The sequence below is a fragment of the Muscardinus avellanarius genome (genome assembly GCF_963383645.1).
Source record: "Muscardinus avellanarius genome assembly, chromosome: X".
NCBI classification, from domain to species: domain Eukaryota; kingdom Metazoa; phylum Chordata; class Mammalia; order Rodentia; family Gliridae; genus Muscardinus; species Muscardinus avellanarius.
Genome location: NC_137792.1, coordinates 78,541,742 through 78,562,383, shown reverse-complemented (window position 1 = coordinate 78,562,383; position 20,642 = coordinate 78,541,742).

Genomic DNA, 20,642 nt, shown 5'->3' with positions numbered 1-20,642 from the left:
TTTTTTTTGGTGGTACTGGGGTTCCTGGAAGCCCTTCTACCTCCGGGCTACACTCCCAGACCTATTTTATATTTTTGAAACAGGGTCTCTTAAGCCAGCATGGCTGGCTTCGAAACAGCGATCCTCCTGTCTCCGCCTCCCAAGCGCAGGGATTACAAGCGTGCGCCACCACGCCCGGCACCTGGAAGACATTTTTAAGAGAAATGAACAAAGCATAGAAATGAAAGTAACACATGATTTCACTCATATGTGTAATCTCGATATTTTTTCAGAGAAGTATAGAAGAATGGTTACCAGTGTTTGGGGTGAAGAGGAAAGATGAGGGATGGGTGGTTAAGGGGTATACAACACAACTAGATAGAAGAAATAAATTCTGAAGTTCTATTTTATAAAGGGTGACTATAGTTAACAATATCAAATTGGATATTTTAAAACATTCAGAAGAGATGTTGAATAGTCTTGCCACAAAGAAATTATAAATATTTAAGTTGACAGAATGTGCTGATACATCACATTATACCCCATACATATGTATAATTATTATGTGCTAATTAAATTTTTAATTCTTCCGAATATGTGAACGCTAGGGAGAAAATGCGTCATAGGAGGAACTCTAGACAAAAAGAAGATTCTATAAATGAGCAAACAAGGCAACCCAACTGAGAGAGTGAGGGAGGAAGAGGAAAAATTTCTAATGCACATGATGTACTTTAACAAACATATCAATATCAATCACTAAGCCAAACATGAGGAAGGAGGGGGAGGAAATGGGGTGGGAATGGGGTAAGGGCTACTTGGGTGATGTGTGTACATGTTTGTTTCCACCATCCTGCATATCATTAAGATATATAAATACAATGCACCAATAAAACAGAGTTGTGGAAATAAAGTTTTGTCTGAGCTTCTATCCTGCTGCCATGCCCTGCAGATTTCAAATTCAAGATTGTAAGGTAAGCACTTGTATACATCTTGCTAGATTTCCCTTTGAATGTCAGATATGCCAGTCATCTCTACTATAATTTGATAATGTCAATGAATTTTTTGAAATAAGTAATAGATCAACGAAAGGATGTGTGATAGAAAAATATAATGTGAAACTATAATGCATCAATAATGGTATAAAAACATAAAATACATATACATAGAAATATAATGATAACTGTATAAAATTAGATACAGATATTATAATGGTTTTGTTTCTTCAAATAATTCTAATACACAGTTTCTGATGACTTTGCCTTTGATATATATGCTATAAAAATAGGAAATTCACTAAAAGTGTAGTGTTAATGGCATAAACAATCAACAACTAAGAAAAAATTCTCAGTGTTTTTGTTATCTTTTCATTCTGTGTAATGGAAAAGAAAGAGTAAAGAGAATGACAAAAAATTTTAAAGTAACCTCAAACTCTAATGTAAATATGATTCTCTTTATAATTTATTATCTCAAAAATTTTGTTCATCTTAAATGACTGAAAGGGAGTCTTGTAAATGATAGTTAAATTTAGTAATTAGCAAGAATATTTGTACCTGAAATTCACACAATTAATATAACTTCTGTCTTGGGGTATCTTAACTTTTTATTATGACTTTTACAATATGATAAATTTATTTTTAATTGACATCTACATTGAAATTGTCATGACTAACAAACCAGTACAAAGATTAATTAGTTCTTCAGCACTTTCTATTTTAGGTCTCAGACTTTTCTAGATCACAGCATTACAATGCAGTGAACTTGGATTATTTTCACTAATTCTGACAATGTCAAATGTGTGCCTATATGATGGTATGTGTATTTTAATCACTCAAATAGAGCTCCTTAATGTCTATAGATTCATCACAGATAGTTGTAAATGATGTATGAAATTTAAAAATCTCTGGCCAGTACACTTAAAGAGTAGAGAAGATATGCTGTGTCTAGCTGCTCTATAGTTTGTGTATATCTTTATATAGTGGTATATAAATGAGAAAGAGACTGAAATTCAGCAAATCTGAGAACATTAACTTTATTGTATTATAATTTTATATACTTGTTTGGATCTTTCTTATGATTATTTAAATATCTAATAAATGTTTTATGAAATTTAAATCAATAGTAATTTATCAATATTCCACTCCATAGATATGAAAGAGGAAAATAGACTGAGTAGAAATTTTTATAAGACAGAGATTATCCTCTTTTAGAGAGGCCTTTCTCATGCTCATCTACTTTAAAAACCTACGTATTGCATGTCTTCTGGTCAATAAACATCCAATTTTTCACTTATTTTTTTAATTCTTTATGTCTTTATGATCAGCACTAATAAAATATGTTAATTCAATATCTTCTGATTCAGTTAGTTTGTTGAAATAATAACTTTAAAGAGAAAAAATCAAGCTATTATGATTGAATTATTAATTTCATTGGTCAAGGGTCAGAAGAAAATATTTTTGCTTTCTCATATCTAAGAATACCACAGCTATAAAATTTCCACAACTGGAGTCAGATTCACAGGGTTTAAATTATGGCTGAAAAGATTAATAACTATATATCACTAAGAAAATGATGCATACTTTTTGTGCTTTGCTTTTATAATTCATAGAATTACCTTATGTAATTAATTATATCTTTATTATGAATGCTCTTATTCTAGGGTTAGATGAAGTGATACAATTAGAACAATGCCTGATTTCAAAAGATAGCCAAATAACAGTGTTATTATATTTGAACTAAAACCTGTGAATTATCAGACATAAAGGATGACATTTAAAATAAAAAGATACAATTCAAAATTCAATTCAAAATAAAAATTTAATTCAAAATAAAAAAATCACTTTTCTCTCTACACATATTTTTGCTCTAAAAATTCTACATAGTTATTTAAAATACATTATTTAAAGATTGATCACATTTGATATTTTACATTGTTTTTAATTACAAAAAATAAAATTATTCATTTTATTATAAATAAAATTATTTATTTAGAAAGCAGTTTTCTTTTAACTCACTTTTTAACTCTATAAATTTAATGAAATGTCTTTAAATACATGAAAAAAACTGAGAAAAAATATGTCTGGAATAAATTAAAATTTCAAATGGTATGGACTAAGCAAAAAAAGACTGGTTTATGACATTCTTCAACTTAAAATTAAAGGGTATAGTTTGAAAAAATTAACAGACATTCTACTTTGAACAGCAAGTATTAAAATTATGAAACATTATCTAAAGAAAATTTACAGGATAAAAACATACTATAAGACTTTTAGTGGTTGACTTCAATATGTTTAAGTACATATTGTGTGTTTTAGAACATGTCCTTATTCCCCCCTCCCATCCCCTAATTTAGGTTGTCTTGTTTGCTCCTCTATAGGATTTCCTTTTTTCATCTAGACCCTTTTTCTTCCTATGACACATTTCTCCTTAGCTTTCACATATTAGGGAAAGCATCTGATTGCGTTTTTTGTGACTGATTAATTTCACGTAGCATAAGGTCCTACAGTTCCATCCACTGCCTTGAAAATAATGTAATTGAGCATCATTAAAAAAATAAAAAAAAACTTTTAGTAAACTTACAGATTAGTAGAGACAAAATTACATTAAAATAAATTAAAATGAGTAAAAGAAATATATGCTCCTTCCTAATGTAAGTAGTTAGAATTTAGGTAAATATTTCTTATCAATGACAAAGATACAGTGTATCCATAGTGAAAATTATGTTTTCAGATGCTCACAATTTCTATAAATGTTATAATTTTTAAAAATTATTTTTGGTAAAATACAAAAGATCTTCTTTCTAATAGATACAATGAGGCATACTTAGAAACTGCCAAACTGTTTCAGTTTTTGTAGATAGGATGTTGCTAAACATAGTCTGAAAACTGGACATTTTTACATAGTATTCTCAGAATGTACAGGGAACTAGAGAATAAATGGGATAACCAACATGAATCACATTTAAATTATATATTTAAATTAAAATTTAAAATGTTCTAAAAATAAAAGAATAATTTAATAAAAAATTTCCAAATATATGCTATTTTTGTTTTCTTCTTGTTTCCTTATATTATTGGCCAACATTTTTTAAAGGAAAATCAATTGCTTTATGTTTTGTCATATAATTTTATTACAACTCAGACCTATTTTTATACAAATTTTCTCTGGTTTTGGTACTAAATTTAATGGTTACTTTAACATATTTTAATGGCTTTTCTGCATTTTGGGTCAGATTCCTTACAATAGATTTTCGAAAGCATTATGAGTGGATGGATTATTATATTTTAAATTCTTAAACAATTGTATTCCCAAACAGTCTCTGTTAAAATTTCTCTCCATGCTCACACCATCAGCAGCATTGAATTTTATCCCTTGAAATTCAGTAAAAATTTTGGTAGATTTAAAACTCAACATTTTTTTTTTTACATTTGACCTAGACTTTGGAATTCTGAGATTTAAAAAATCAAATAAAGACTACTCAGACATGAATTATTTTGACATAGGATACACATTAGGATTTTTGAGGTTCTAGTTTACAAACTTAAATTAACTGAATTTTATTTATTATATTTATCATCATCATCATCATCATCATCATCATTTTGATTTTACTTACTATAATACCTATTTGGATGGGAAATAATTATTTGGCTATGAAATATAATGTAATTAATAAATATAAATAGAGTACTTAGAAAATTTTTTTTGTATTCTGTCAGGTCTTTATTGAGGTACTTTTGTTTTTTGCGGTACTGGGGATAGAACTCAGGGGCATTTAACCTTCTAGCTATACCCCTACCCCTAATTTTTAGTCTTTTTTTTAAACAAATATTTTATTGAACATAAATGGTATACATTTAAACTATATTTGGAGCCCTCTCCCCCCAGCCACCATTTTCCCTTCCCCCCTCCCACCAATGGTTGTCCAGAATAACCATGTCATATTCATAATTTTACACATATTCAGATGTAGACCCACATATTCAGATGTAGACCCTCATTAATCAAGATCAGCCTTCCTCCTCTCCTATATTTCCATTCAAACTTTGCTGATATTTCCCCTCCATTATCTGGAGTCCTACTGGTATCCTCTGTGTTTCCTAGTTTGGGCATATTAGAGGAAATATATGTACCTTCTCCTTCTGTGCTTGGCTGATCTCAATTAACATAATGGGACTTCCGGGAAGATGGCGACCAAGAAAAGCGGGGATTAAGAGCCCCGCTAAAAACAAATCTCCATTACTACAAAATCAGCGCCTTTCATAGCCAGAAAACACCATCACCAGTGAAACAAAAAATCACCAGGCTCCAGAGAGAAAGCGGACTGAGAACAGAGCCACAGAGGAGATACACCGGCCTCAAGCCCGAGGACGCAGCAGACGCGGCAGCAGCGCCATACTGCCAGTGGCACCAACGAATTCACAGGACGGCTACAGCAAGCCGAGGTGAGCCACTGCGGAACAGCCAGGCGGGATTTCTCCGAGCAGAGAGCATCTAAAGCTCCCAGTGGCTGAGCTCAGCACACGCTGCAGGGATTCAGAGTGGAAATCAAAACCAAGAAGAAAAATGCCAGCCCCACAGCCAAGGGCGTAGCAGCAGCGCCATATTGCCACCGGCGGCAGCAGCACCGAATTCAGCGAGGCCAGTACAGCTACATCTGCGTGCTCAAGAACAGTGAGTCAAATTGCGGGCCACAGAGGAGAATTCCCAGTACTGTACTCCCTGGGACTTGACCCAGTGGGGGAGAGGCGGTGGCAGAGATATCACACCATAGGAGAACGTGCAACCTGGCAGCCCCCGCAGTCTAAAACAGCCTCTATCGACTCTCTGGGTCGGAGACTCTGTGATAAAACCCAGTAAAGGAGTAGTGGGGTCTGAGATACTACAGACTCAAGATCCAGAACACCTTAAGTGAAGTCATAGTGACCCAAGGGAAGAACCCAGAGAAGGCACAAACATCTGAAATCATGGGAAAGAGGAATAATACTGGAGCAATAAATGCCCACAAACCCACAACATCAGAACCCGATAAAACAGAAAATCAGAGATTTCTAGAAGATCAAATCAGGAAAATAACTGTAGAAATAATAGAGGTGCTTCGAAAAGAACTCAGAGAGAGCCAAAAAAAGATAAAGGATGCAATTAATGAAGTAAAGGCCTCAATTCAAAGCACAAACAACCGATTAGAACACATGGAGAACAGAATCTCGCTCTTAGAAGATGAGCAATCCAAAAATGAACGCATAGTTTCTAATCTAGAAAAAAATATCCAACAGCAGGAATCTGATATTGAAGAAATATGGGCCCATTTTAAGAGAGCTAACCTAAGAATAATTGGAATAGAGGAGGGAAAAGAAGGTGAAACCAAAGGGATCAACAATCTCTTCAAGGAAGTACTAGCAGAAAATTTTCCAGACATAGAGCAAGAGGTTGATACACAGGTCCAGGAAACTTATAGAACTCCCTTTAGACAGGATCGGAGAAGAGGATCCCCACGCCACATAATTGTCAAAATGACCAATGTGGAAGCCAAACAGAGAATCTTAAAGGCAACAAAAACAAAGGGCCAAGTGACATTCAGAGGCAAACCAATTAGAATCACTCCAGACTTCCCAAACCAAGTTATGAGAGCAAGAAGGGCTTGGGGTAACATATTCCCAATTCTGAAAGAAAACAACTTCCAGCCAAAAATTTCCTACCCAGCAAAACTTTCTATCAAATTAGATGGAGAAATAAGAAGCTTCCATGACAAACAGAAACTGAAGGAATTTATGTCTTCAAAACCAGCACTAGAGAAAATACTCAAAGAGATGAACTACAAAGAAGAAATAGGTAACACACTCCAGAACTAGAGAAACAAGATTTTCCATCCAACAGGCAACTAAGATTGGTTATCTGTGGAGATTCATTATTTATGTTAGTCTTTAACCTATCTCTAAATGGTATTGTTTGCCTTTATTGTTATTAATTTTTAGGATTTCTAGTTGGAATACTAATATACCTTCAGATATAGCAATTGGAAATATTTTATCCCATTCTATTAGTAACTGTTAACTCTGTTTACATTGTCTTTGGATATACAATATTTTTTTTTATTTTTTAGGGAGTTTGTATACTCTTCTGTTGCCTGTGCCATTGAAATCTTAACCAAGAAATCACTGCCAATTTCAATGTTGTGAGGTTTAATGACCCAGATTTTCTCCTAAAATTTTATAGTCTTAAGATTTATATTTAGGTCTATTATCTATTTTGAGTTAATATTTGTATATGGGATTAGGTAAGGGTCCAATTTTATTCTTTTCCATGTAATTATTATTTTTAACAATATTTAGTTAAAAGATTAATATTTCCACCACCAAATGTTTGTGGAAACCTTGTCAAAAATAACTTGACAATATAGGGAAGAATTTAGCTCTAGGCTTTTATTTAACTCCAATGGTTTATATATCTGCCTTTAGAATAGTACTACACTGTTTCAATTATTGTAGCTTTGTATGGTTTGAAATCAGAAAATATATATCTTCTAGCTTTGTTCTTTTTCAAGATCGTTTTGGGTACCTAGAGTCCATATTCCATATTAGGATAGATTTTTTTCTGAAAAATAACTATATAAATATATGATAGTTTCACCTAAAAAATAGAAAAAAAAACATTCTCTGGTAGGAAAGAAAGTAAAAAGAAATATTGAAATGTTATCTTTAAGTCATCAAAAGCTTGGTATCAGACAAATGAAACTGTTATGTGAGATTATCATTTTTAATTTTAGATAAATTGCCATAATACTAGATGTCAACTACTAAGCCAAGCATGGGAGGGAGGGATAGGGAGAGAATGTGGTGGGGATTGGGTGGGGGCTGACTGGGAAAAGTGTGCATGTATGTCTACAAAAGTATGTATCCTACTATGATGTATGAATACAGTGCACCAATAAAAAAAATCAATTAACATAATGTTCTCCAGGGCTTTCCATCTCCTTGCAAATGATATAATTTTGTTCTTCTTTATGGCTGAATAGAATTCCATTGTGTGTATTTCCCACAGTTTTGCTATCCATTCATCTTTTGATGGAGATCTGGGTTGTTTCCATATTTTGGCTATTATGAATTGTACTGCTATGAACATAGGTATGCATATGCTGCTGTAGTTCTATGAATTCAACCCCTTTGGAAAGATACCCAGGAGTGGTATAGCTGGATCATATGGTGGATCTATTCCCACCTTTCTTAGGAATCTCCACACAGATCTCCATAGTGGCTGAACTAGATTGCATTCCCACCAACAGTGTAAAAGAGTTCCTCTTTCCCCACATCCTCGCCAGCATTTGTTGTTGTTTGATTTCTTTATGCTTGCCACTCTGACTGGGGTTAGATGGAATCTCAGAGTAGTTTTGATTTGCATCTCCCTGATGGCCAGTGATGTAGAACATCTTTTCATGTATCTATTAGCCCTTTGTATCTCTTCTTTTGTGAAGTGTCTATTTAGTTCATTTGCCCATTTTTTCATTGGGTTGTTTGTTTTGCTAGTGAAGAGTCTTTTTTTTATAAAAATTTTTTTATTGAACATAAATAGTATACATTTACACTATATTTGGTGCCCTCTCCCCCCCGCCCCCATTTTCCCTTCCCCCCTCCCACCAATGGTCGTCCAGGTTAACCATGTCTTATTCATAATTTTACACATGTTCAAGTGTAGACCCTTATTAATCAAGACCGGCCTTCCTCCTCTCCTATCTTACCATCCAAACTTAGCTAGTATTTCCCCTTCAATATCTGGAGTCCCACTGGTATTATTTGTGTTTCCTAGTTTGGGCATATTAGAGGAAACATATGTATCTTCTTCTTCTGTGCTTGGCTGATCTCACTTAACATAATGTTCTCCAGGGCTTTCCATCTTCTTTCAAATGATATAATTTTGTTCTTCTTTATGGCTGAATAGAATTCCATTGTGTGTATTTCCCACAGTTTTGCTATCCATTCATCTGTTGATGGTGATCTGGGTTGGTTCCATATTTTGGATATTACAAATTGTGCTGCTATGAACATAGGTATGCATATATTGCTGTAGTTCTCTGAATTCAACTCCTTTGGAAAGATACCCAGGAGTGGTATAGCTGGATCATATGGTGGATCTATTCCCACCTTTCTTAGGAATCTCCACACAGATCTCCATAGTGGTTGAACTAGTTTGCATTCCCACCAACAGTGTAAAAGTGTTCCTCTTTCCCCACATCCTCGAAGAGTCTTTTGTGCTCTTTGTATATTTTGGATATTAGCCCCCTATCAGAGCAGTGGTTGGTAAAGATCTTTCCCCATTCTGTAGGCTTCCTGTCTAGGTTACTGATGGTTTCCTTTGATGAGAGGAAACTTTTTCATTTGATGCTATCCCACTTGTTAATTTTTGCTTTAATTTCCTGAGCTTTGGGGGTTTTGTTGAGAAAGTTACTGCCTGTGCCGATATGTTGTAGTGTTGAGCCTATGCTCTCCTCTAATAACTTCACAATCTCAGGTCTAATTTTGAAATCTTTGATCTATCTTGAGTTTATTCCTGTGCATGGTGAGAAATAGGGGTTTAGTTCCATCTTTCTACAAATGGATAACCAGTTCTCCCAGCACCATTTTTTGAAAGGCTGTCTTTTCTCCAGCGTATGAGTTTGGCCCCTTTGTCAAAGATTAATTGGCTAAAGATGTGTGGATTTGTTTCTGTATCTTCTATTCTAATCCACTGGTCAGTATATCTGTTATTGTGCCAGTACCATGCTGTTTTTATTACTATTGCTCTATAGTATAGTTTGAAGTCTGGGATTGTAATGCCTCCTGCATGTTTCTTATTGCTGAGAATTGCTTTGGCTATTCTGGGTCTTTTCTTTCTCCATATAAAGTCCATGATTGATTTTTCTAGGTCTCTGAAGAATGTCACTGGTATTTTAATTCGAATTGCATTGAATCTATAGATCAGTTTTGGCAGAATGGCCATTTTGATGATATTTATTCTGCTTATCCATGAACACGGGAGATTTTTCCATCTTCCAAGGTCTTCTTCAATTTCTTTCTTTAATGATTTATAGTTTTTGTTGTAGAGGTCTTTTACGTCTTGAGTTAGGTTAATTCCTAGGTATTTTATTGGTTTTGCGGTTATAGTGAATGGAATTGTTTTCTTTGTTTCTTTTATTGTGGAATCATTGTTGGCGTAAAGAAAAGCCACTGATTTCTTTAGGTTGATTTTGTATCCTGCAACTTTGCTGAATTTATCAATAAGCTCCAGAAGTCTTTTGGTTGAGTTCTTTGAGTCTTCCACATAAAGGATCGTGTCATCTGCAAATAAGGATAATTTTAATTCCTCTCTTCCTATGTGAATTCCTTTTATTTCCTTCTCTTGTCTTACTGCTGCAGCAAGAGTTTCATGGACTCTATTGAAAAGGAGTGGTGATAGTGGGCATCCTTGTCTTGTTCCTGACTTTAGATTCTTGCAGTTTTTCCCCATTCAATATAATGTTGGCTTTGGGTTTACAGTATATTGCCTTAATGATGTTGAAGAACATTCCTTCTAACCCAATTTTCTGCAGTGTTTTTAACATAAATGGATGTTGGATTTTGTCGAATGTTTTTTCAGCATCTATTGCTATGATGATGTGGTTTTTGTTCTTAGTTCTATTTATGTGGTGAATCACATATATTGATTTGCACATGTTGAACCAGCCTTGTTTTTCTGGTATGAACTCAACTTGGTCATGATGTATTATTCTCTTGATGTAGTTTTGAATGCATATAGCTAGTATTTTGTTTAGAATTTTTGCATCTATTTTCATTAAGATTAATCTTTCTTTTGAGGCAGAGTCTCCTGCATTGTAAAAGGCCTTGATAAGTAGCTGAGTTTGTCCGCAAACCATGATCTTCCAGTCTTACTTAGCCTTCTGAATTCTGGCATTACAAGCACATGCCATTATGCCTGGCTTCTGTTGATGTTCTTGTTGATATTCAGTTCACTGAACTGAAGCTCTTTAATTTAGTTCAGTCTCAAATATAGATACTGCTTTTAATTTATTGTTCTTTTGAAAAAAAATTTAACCTGTGGCTTTGTGCTGAAATGTTGGATTTATGTCCTTTTCAAGGAGCTAAAAGTTCTCTGCTCTGATTTCCAGGTCTTTGATCCACCCTTAATTAAGTTGTGTGCAAGGTGAGAAAGTGGGGTTTATTTTTATTATTCTGCGTATGGTTAACCAGTTTTGCTAACACCATTTGTTGAAGAGGCCATCTTAATTTCAGTGTATATCTTTGGCTCCTTTTTCAAAAACCATTTGGCTGTAAGTGTGCAGATTTTTTTCTGAGTCTTCTATTTAGCTCCATTGTTCTATATTTGTTTTTTGTGCCAATACCTGATGTTTTTTTATTACTATGGCTTTGTAGCATAATTTCATGTCAAGTATTGTAATGCCTTCTTTGTAGTTCCTGTTGCTGAGAAATATCTTGGTTATTTTGGTGGGGATTTTGTAGTTGTTGTTCTTCCAAATAAATATTATGGCTGATGGTCATTTTGATGATATTTATTCTGTCTATATAAGAACATGGAATACCTTTTATTCTCTTAAATTTTTCTTCAGTTTCTTTTTCAGTGTTTTATAATTTTCTTTGTAAGTCTTTTACCTCCTTGGTTATGTTAATTCCTAAGTATTTTGTTTTATGAAACATACTGAGTGCAAGTCTTTTCTAATTTTTTCAATGGCATCCTGATTGACATATAGAAAATCTTCTGATATTTTGAAGATTGATTTTGTATCCAGACATTTTGATGAATATTTTATAAATTCTTTAAGCTTTTTGGTTGATTTGTTGGGTCTTCTTACTTTCATGTCATATTCAAATAGAAATAGTTTTAGTTCTTCTTTTTCTATTTGTACTTCTTTGATTTCCTTTTCTTGCCTTTTTGCTCTGACTAGAATCTCAAATACTGTATTTGGAAAAAAAAAGTGGTGATAATGTACATCCTTGATTTGCTTCTCTTTTTAGGGAGAATTCTTGCAGTTTTTCCCCATTTAATGAGATTTAGCCTTTATGATGTTGAGGTATGTTCCTTCTATTCCAATTTGCTGCAGTGCATTTAGCATAAATGAGTGTTGGTTTTGTTTGAATGCTTTTTCATTCTATTTAAAAGATTGTCAATTTTGTCTTTGATTTTGTTTATGTGATAAATTACATAGATTGTTTTTCATATGTTAAACAAGCCTTGTATGGCTGAGATGAAGCCTTCTTGTTCATGTTTTATGATTCTCTTGATGTAGTTTTAATTGTGTATTGTTAGTATTTTGTTTATCAGTTTTGTGTCTAAGTTCATCAATAATACAGTCTTAGATTTTTTTCTTGAGCTTTCTTTATTTGGTTTTGGTACTGATGTGTTGTTGGCTTCATAGAATGTATTTGGGAGAGTCCTATGTTTTGTTTTGTTTTGTTTTTATTTTACAGAATAGATTTAGTAGTTTGGGATTAACTCCTATACAATATTTTTTTGTAAAATTTACTTGGGAAACCATCTGGTCCTGGACTTTTGTTTGATGGTAGGATGTTTATTTCTGCTTTACTAAGTAGCTGAATCTATCCATGAACCCCAATCATCCTATCTCAGCCTCCCAAGTACTGGGATTACAAGTATAAACCAGTACACCCAGCTGGATTTTTTGTTTAATTATTTTTATCTTTAGGCGCTCCCTAAATTATTTTAGAAACTCCTATAGTATTTCATTTGTTAAATTTTTGGTCTGTCTTTCTGTCAATCATTGCAATTCTATTTTGTCATTGTAGGGTTTGGGGAGCTCATTGTTTCCTTACTTGTCCTCTTACTGAATTCATGTTTCTCCAGTTTGTTTCTCTTTTGCTTTTAATAACTTTTCCTCACTCTGTAGGTGTCAGCTATTATATAAAAGTGTAAATTTTATTGTATTTAATGATAAAGTTTGAGTGAGGAGAAAGATGATGAAATAGTAATAAATGCAAAAATATGGTAAAGTAGCAGATAGAATCAAATACAATGAGAGTTTAAGTTTGGTAAGGTAATACATAGTAGAGATTAGAGGTAGTAAATATGTAATAGGATTCTAATAACCAACGAAAAGTATTTCATATAGTGATATGAAGCGAATGCAATATAAGACAAGGAAAAGGATAGAAAAAAGAAAGAAAAGTGACAGAGAACAGAGTAGATATATTTGTGGAAAGAAGCTAGTAAAAGGGGTGAAGAAGATAACAAACAAACAAACACACATGCACAAAACAAAAACAAAAAATAGCAAAGAACAAAACAAAAAAAATAATAATACAACCCTATAAATATATGAACACTGAGCAGACGTGTTCCTTGCAATCTTCCTGGGTTAGCATGGATTCTTTCAGCCATTTATGTCTCACATTCTATAATAGGTGCTTAAGCATGTTCCAAATACTCTCATTTGCTCTGTAACCTATAGCAATGATGTCAGTTTATAGCTTGGCTTTTTGGTCTTCTTCAATGATTGGGACCATGGCCTGGTGTCTCTCTATGTGCCAGCACTGGGCATTACTGATACCTTTTCTGCTACAAGCCTGGGTCTCTGAGCTCTCAAAAAGGACCTGTCTCAGATACTCAGTCTACACAGGTAGACAGTATCACCAGGGCTGGATCTAGTGGTAAGCACAAATCTTCATGCTTTCTACTCACACTGAACCCACCTGTCTCCCACCTGTGAAGGTGGTGGATGCCACTGGGACCAGACCCAGGGTATGCAAAGGAGTCCGTATTCTCCACAGCTAGAGCTGGGTTGGTCTGATTTCTCTCTGGTCATCATAATTGGATGTTTTGTGATGATCTTTGTATGCGTTAATAGGGCTCTGAGCCCTGTAGAATATAGGACTTTTTTTCTTATTGGCCCTGGGAGCTGTCTGATAATCACCACCTCCTCTGTGTATGACACCAGACTCCATCCCCAAAAGTCTCAGACCTTCTTATTCTATTGCTTGCTGGGCTGTCTTCTGTGGGGAGAGCTGATTCACTTATGGTGTTGTTGAGCACCACTTTGGATCTCTGAATGACAAGAGAGCTTGGCTGCCAGTGCTACAAATTGTAGAACAGGTCCACACAGAAGGAGGTTTTGACTTACAATTCTGATGAGCTGCAGCCACTCGCTTTATGTTATGGGCTTTTTTTCCCCTGAGACTTTCTGGAGGTGTATTGCTAGCAGTCCTGGTGCAGAGAGGCAAGATGATGCTCTGATTAGCCACCGAGGCTACAAAGGTTGGATGTGGGCAGGTTACTATTCTGTTCTCTGATCTGTCTTCTACCCTTGTTTCAGCCACTTATCAAATCTCACTTCAATTTTGTCCTGGTTTCTTTCATTTGTAAAGATGCTTTTTCAATGGCAATAGTGATCAAGTGAAAATATTGAAAAAAATTAACATTTTATGTTTTGCTATTTTCCTGTACTTATTTTTCCATTTCTTTTGTTTCCATTATTGCCTCCTTTACATTAAGCAAGTATTCATTATTTTTATTCATTCCCTTGTTTCTTTCACAATATTTTAAGATTATTTTAGTTGTTTCTATGGGGTTTAAATTAACAAAATATTATCCAGGTTTTTTTTTCCTTTTTAAATTTTTATTTATATTTGGAACATATTGAAAAGGGTATACATTTAGACTGTGCTTGTTGCCCTATGCCCCACTATTCCACTTCCCCACTCTCAAAAATGAGTGCTTAGGTTAACCATGCTACATTTACACTTTTACACATATCCTCAGACATCTTTCTCTCCTATCCTTCCATTTTAGCTTTGCTAAGACTTCCTCTATATTTTCTGGAGTCCCTCTGGTATCCCCAGTGCTCTCTAGTTTGGGCATATTAGAGAAAACATATGTCCCCTCTCTTTCTGTGCTTGGCTGATCTCACTTAACATAATGATCTCCAGATCTTTCTATCTTATTGCAAATTACATGATTTTGTTCTTCTTTATAGCTGAGAATTCCATTGTGTGCATTACCCATAATTTTGCAATACATTCATCTGTTGATGGAGACGTAGGTTGGTTCCATATTTTAGCTCTTACAAATTGTGGAGCTATGAACATGGGTATGCATATGTTACTGTAGTTCTCTGATTTTAAACCCTTTGGTAAAATACTCAGAGAGTGGTAGAGCTGAATCATATGCATTCCCAATTTTCTAAGGAATCTCCACACTGATCTGCATAGTGGCTGAAATAGTTTGCACTCGCTTGCCACTCTGATTGGGGTTAGATGGAATCTTAACATAGTTTTGATTTGCATCTCCCTAATGGCTAATGATGTAGGACAGTTTTTCACATATCTAACTGGACATTTTTCCCTTTTTTTGTGAAGAGTCTTTTCAGTTCAGTTGCCCATGTATTGATTGGGTTATTTCTTTTGCTAGTGTAGAGTATTTTGATTTCTATGTATACTCTGATATTAGGCCTCTATCAGAGTGGTGGCTGGTAACGATCTTCTCCCATTCTGTAGGCTTCCTCTTTAGGTTATTGGTGTTTTGATTTGATGAGAAGAAACATTTTAGTTTGATTAAATCCCACTTGTTAATTCTGGCTTTAATTTTCTGTGCTTTGGAGGTTTTGTTGAGAAAGTTACTGCCTGTGCCTATATGTTGGAGTGTTGAGCCTATGCCCTTCTCTAATAACCTCATAGTCTCTGGTCTAATTTCTAAGTCTTTGATCCATCTTGAGTTGATTCCTGCACATGATGAGAGGTAAGGATTTAGTTCCATCTTTGTACAAATGGATAGCCAGTTCTCCCAGCACTATTTGTTGACAAGGCTTTCTTTTCTCCAGCATGTGAGTTTGGCATCTTTGTCAAAGATAAATTGCCCATTAATGAAATTGGTGTATGGGTTTGTTTCTGTATCTTCTATTCTGCTCCACTGGTCAGTATGCCTGTTGTGCCATTACCATGCTGTTTTTTACTACTATTGCTCTATAGCATAATTTGAAGTACTAAATTGCGATGCCTCCTACATTGTTTTTTATTGCTGAGAATTTCTTGGTCTTTTCTTTCTCCATATAAAATTCAGGACCAATTTTTCTAGGTCTATAAGGAATGTCATTGGTATTTTAATGGAATTGCATTGAATCTATAGATTGCTTTTGGCAGAATGACCATTTTGATGATATTTATTTTGCCTATCCATGAGCAAGGGAGATCATTCCATCTTCTAAGGTCTTCAATTTCTTTTTTTTAATGTTTTATAGTTTTTGTTGTAGAGGTCTTTTACATCTTTGGTTAGGTTTATTCCTAGGTATTTTATTGGCTTTGAAGTTATAGTAAATGGAATTTTTTTCTTTCATTGTGGATTCATTGTTGGCATAAAGAAACAACTCATTTCTTTATATTGATTGTTTATCATGCAACGTTGCCGAATTTGTTAATCAGCTCCAGGAGTCTATCGGTTATGATTTTTGAGCCTTCTAGATAAAGGATCATATCATCTGAAAATATATATAGTTTTAATTCCTCTCTTACTATTTGAATTTCTTTGATTTTCTTCTCTTGTCTTATTGCTATGGCAAGAGTCTTAAGGACTTTATTGAAAAGGAGTGGAGATAGTGGTCACTCTTGTCTTGCTCCTGATTTTAGAGGCAACACTTGCAGTTTTTCCCAATTCAATATGATGTTGAAATTAGGTTTATTGCATATTGCCTAAATGATGTTGAAATCCATTCTTTCTTTTCCAATTTTCTGCAGTGTTTTTTTAACTTAATTCGGTGTTGGATTTTGTTGGATGCTTTTTCAGCATCTATTGATATGATCATGTGGTTTTTGTTTTCAGTTCTATTTATGTGATGAATTGTATGTTGATTGGCATAAGTTGAAGCAGTCTTGATTTTCTGGGATGAAACCAACTTGGTCATGGTGTACAATTCTCTTGATGTGGTTTTGAATTTTTATAGCTAGTATTTTGTTTAGAATTTTTCCATCTATATTCAAAAAGGATATTGATCTGTAATTTTCCTTTTTGAGGTATTTTTATTTTGTTGTGGGGTTAATGTGATACTGGCCATGTAGAAGGAATTTGGGAGACTTCCATCTCTTTCAGTTTCCTGGAACAAGTTGTGAGGTATTGGTATTAGTTCTTCATTGAAGGTTTTGTAGAATTTAGCTGGATTTCTATTGATGTCTTCATTTTATTTATTGACTCTTTCATTTCATTCCATACCTCTTTCTGATTATTTCGTATTGTCTCCACTTCCTTTTTTATTTCCTGTACACACAATCTGAGGGCTTTTATCATATCGTACATCAGGATTCGGAATTATTCTTCTTGAATTTCTTGTAAGTCAGTATTTTTTATTTTCATTGTTTCTTCACTATTCCTAATTCTTGTATTTTCAAGGTTCTCATTCTTGCTTTTATAATATTTTGTCATCTTTTGTGTTTATTATGTCTAACCCAGTCTGTAGTTGAAATTTAGAATTGTCAGCAGGTAAGCAATTGCTTTTCCAGTGGTGAGGTTTGGGTGATGGTTCAGGAGTCAGGTAAGGTAGAGGATATGATTAAGTTGAGAAATTATTTCGTTATAATAAGGTAGTATCTGGTTGAAAATGGGAGAATTTTAGATAGTAGAATTATTGAGTTAGTAGAATATTTAAGTTTGGAGATATGAAATACCTTGAGTATTAATCAAAGAGATAGAGTAAAGAAAAAAGTTTTGAGAAAAGAAAGTATATAGGGTAGAGAAATAATTTGTAAAAGGATTAGGGGGAATTAGCAAGCACAAATAAATAACAAAAGAAGATACAAAAGTAACTATCATACATCAAAGACAAAGACAAACCAAAAAAAAAAAGAGGAAAAAAAAGTAAGAAAGTGAAAAAGGACAAAAGTAAAATAAAATTAAAAAACAAACTAGCAACTGCGTGAGACAATAAAGTAAAACAAACCACCAAACAACAACAACAAAAAAACCTAAAGTAAAAAAACAAAACAAAACAAAACAAAACAAAACAAAAAAACACTCTTACTAATATACAAATATGGGACAGGGACTTATAATATCTGAATATCTTATCACTGTGGTAGCTTCTGGAGTATTTTTCAATAACTCTTATTTGTTCTATACTCTATTGTCAGCCTCTGAAACCACTCTGAGTGTTTGGGCCCCTCTCTTGCCTCTGACAGACTTGGGTTTAAGTATCAGAGCATTGGAATCCACTGTTAATGAGTTCTGTAGAAAAATGTTTGTTCAAATATTATCTACTTTCACCCCAATTCTACATTCATTTAATACAAAAGAAATACATATATGCAAATTTAAAATTCATAAATAGATTTATAAATATTTTATGCAGTTGTGTTCTAAGTATAAAAATTGTAAAAGTTAAAAACAAATATAAGCTGGGCGTGTGATAGAAGCTTGTAATCCCACCATTTGGGAGGTTGAGATCATAGGATAATAGTTCGCTGACAGTGCCAGCTACTTAGTGAGACCATCTGAAACTTAGTAACAAACTGTTTAAAAAGTAAAAAGTAGAGCCAGGCATGGTGGCTGTAATTTTAACCTTGTAATTTCAGGATTTGGGGGGCTGAGAAAGAAGGTTTCTGATTTACAGTCATCCTCAGCTACTTAGTAGAGCCCTTTGCAACTCGGTGATACCCTGTTTCAAAATAAAGAATAAAAAGTAGGGCTGGATGTGTAGCTTCAAGGTAGAATGCCACTGGGTTCCATCCCCCATACCACAAAAATAAATAAATAAAAATAAATAAGTAAATAAATAAATAAATAGACTAATACTGTTCATTTTTAGTCTCACCAAAAATGTAGGACATTATAGTCTCACAACATAACACTTTTTCTATGTAGTTACATATACTAGACTTATCTTTTGTGTGTTTGAGAATTTAAGTTACTATCATTTAAACTTTTGAGAAATGCTTAGTTCAAACTTTTATTTTTATTGTGTCTTTTTTTGTTTATTTCTTGATTTCTGTTTATAATCTAGACATTAGCTCTCTATCAGAGCAGTACCTAAAAAAGATTTTGTCCCAATTTGTAGGCTACTTACAATCTTTTTATCCAGTACTGGGGATTGAACCCAGGGACATTCACCTCTGGGCTATATCCCCAGACCTATTTTTTATTCTTTATTTTGAAACAGGATCTCATAAAGTTGCCAAGGGCCTCACTAAGTAACTGAGGCTGATTTTCATATCCCTATTGTTCCCATCATTCCAGATGCGAGTATTATAAACCAAAAAATATTGTAATAAAAGTGATAAATATTCTTTGTTTTTTCGTGGTACCTGGGATAGAACCCAGGGGCTTCCAACCTCTGGGCTATAATCCCAGACCTATTTTATATTTTAATTGGAAACAGAATTTCACTAAGTTTTGTGCACCACTACACCTGGCTTAATTAATTCTCTTAGTTATTTGCTTTGATGTGCATGTTTTATTTTGATGGTATCCCTTTTATTGATTCTTTTGTTCATGTTCTGAGATTTAAAAGTCTTATTGAGGAAGTCTACAAAAGACTATTTTTTGAAAAATTGGTCCAAATTTTTATTGTAATTACAGAGTCTCTGGTCTAATTTCTAGGTCTTGTATACATTTTTATTTGAATTTTGTGCAGTTTGACATGGGAATCTAGTTTCATTTTTCTATATATGGTTATCCAGTTTTCTAACACCATTTGTTGAAAAGACTATCCAACATATATTTTTGACAACTTTGTAAAAAATCAGCTTTGTAAAAATCAGTACATGTATAAATTTCTTTGTATATCTTCTATTTTATTGGTTTGTGAGTCAGTTTTTATATTGGTGAAGTGTTATTTTTGATTCTACAATTCTGGTAAATGATTTGAGTCAGGTATTTAATGTTTCCAGAATAATACTTATTAGACAAAATTTATTTGGCTACTCAGTCTTTTGTTTTACCACGTAAATTTTAGGACTATGTTTTTTATTTTCTTTAATTTATTGGTGATTGTTATCCTACATCACTACAAGTTATATAATTGAGGCATACTCGCACACATCAAACATTTAGCTCTTCTCCAATTCCCACCCCATTTTCTCCCCCTCTTTTCTTCTAGAGTTTGACATAGTAATTGAATTTGATATGTTTGTGAATGCTATGCTAAGTGAAATCTGCCAATCACAAAAGTGAAATGTCAGCCAGGCATGGTGGCACATGCCTGTAATCCCAGCATTTGGGAGGCTGAGACCAGAGGATTATGTCTCATAAAAGTAGCTAAGAGTATCAGCTACTTAGTGAGACCCTCTGCAACTTAGTGAGATCCTGTTTCAAAATAAAAATAATAAGAAATAGGGCAGGGGTTATAGCTCGGAGGTAGAATGCTCCTGGGTTCCATCTCCAGATGACCCCCCTAAAAAGAGTGAAAAGTCAGATGTTTTTCCTAATATGCAAAATCTGGAAAGAAAATGGGACATTGGAGGGTCTCTGGATAAAGAAAGAGACATAGGAGGGGCTCTGCAAAAAGAAAGAGAAACCTTAAAACAGTAAAGGCTACCTGAAAAACATGGAAGAGGAAGGAGAGATAAACTATTTATTTATTTATTTATTTATTTATTTATTTATTTATTTGTAATCATATATCACTTTGGAATACAAGACTTGAGAGGATATACAAGCATATTATCCAATAAGGTCTCATCCAATCC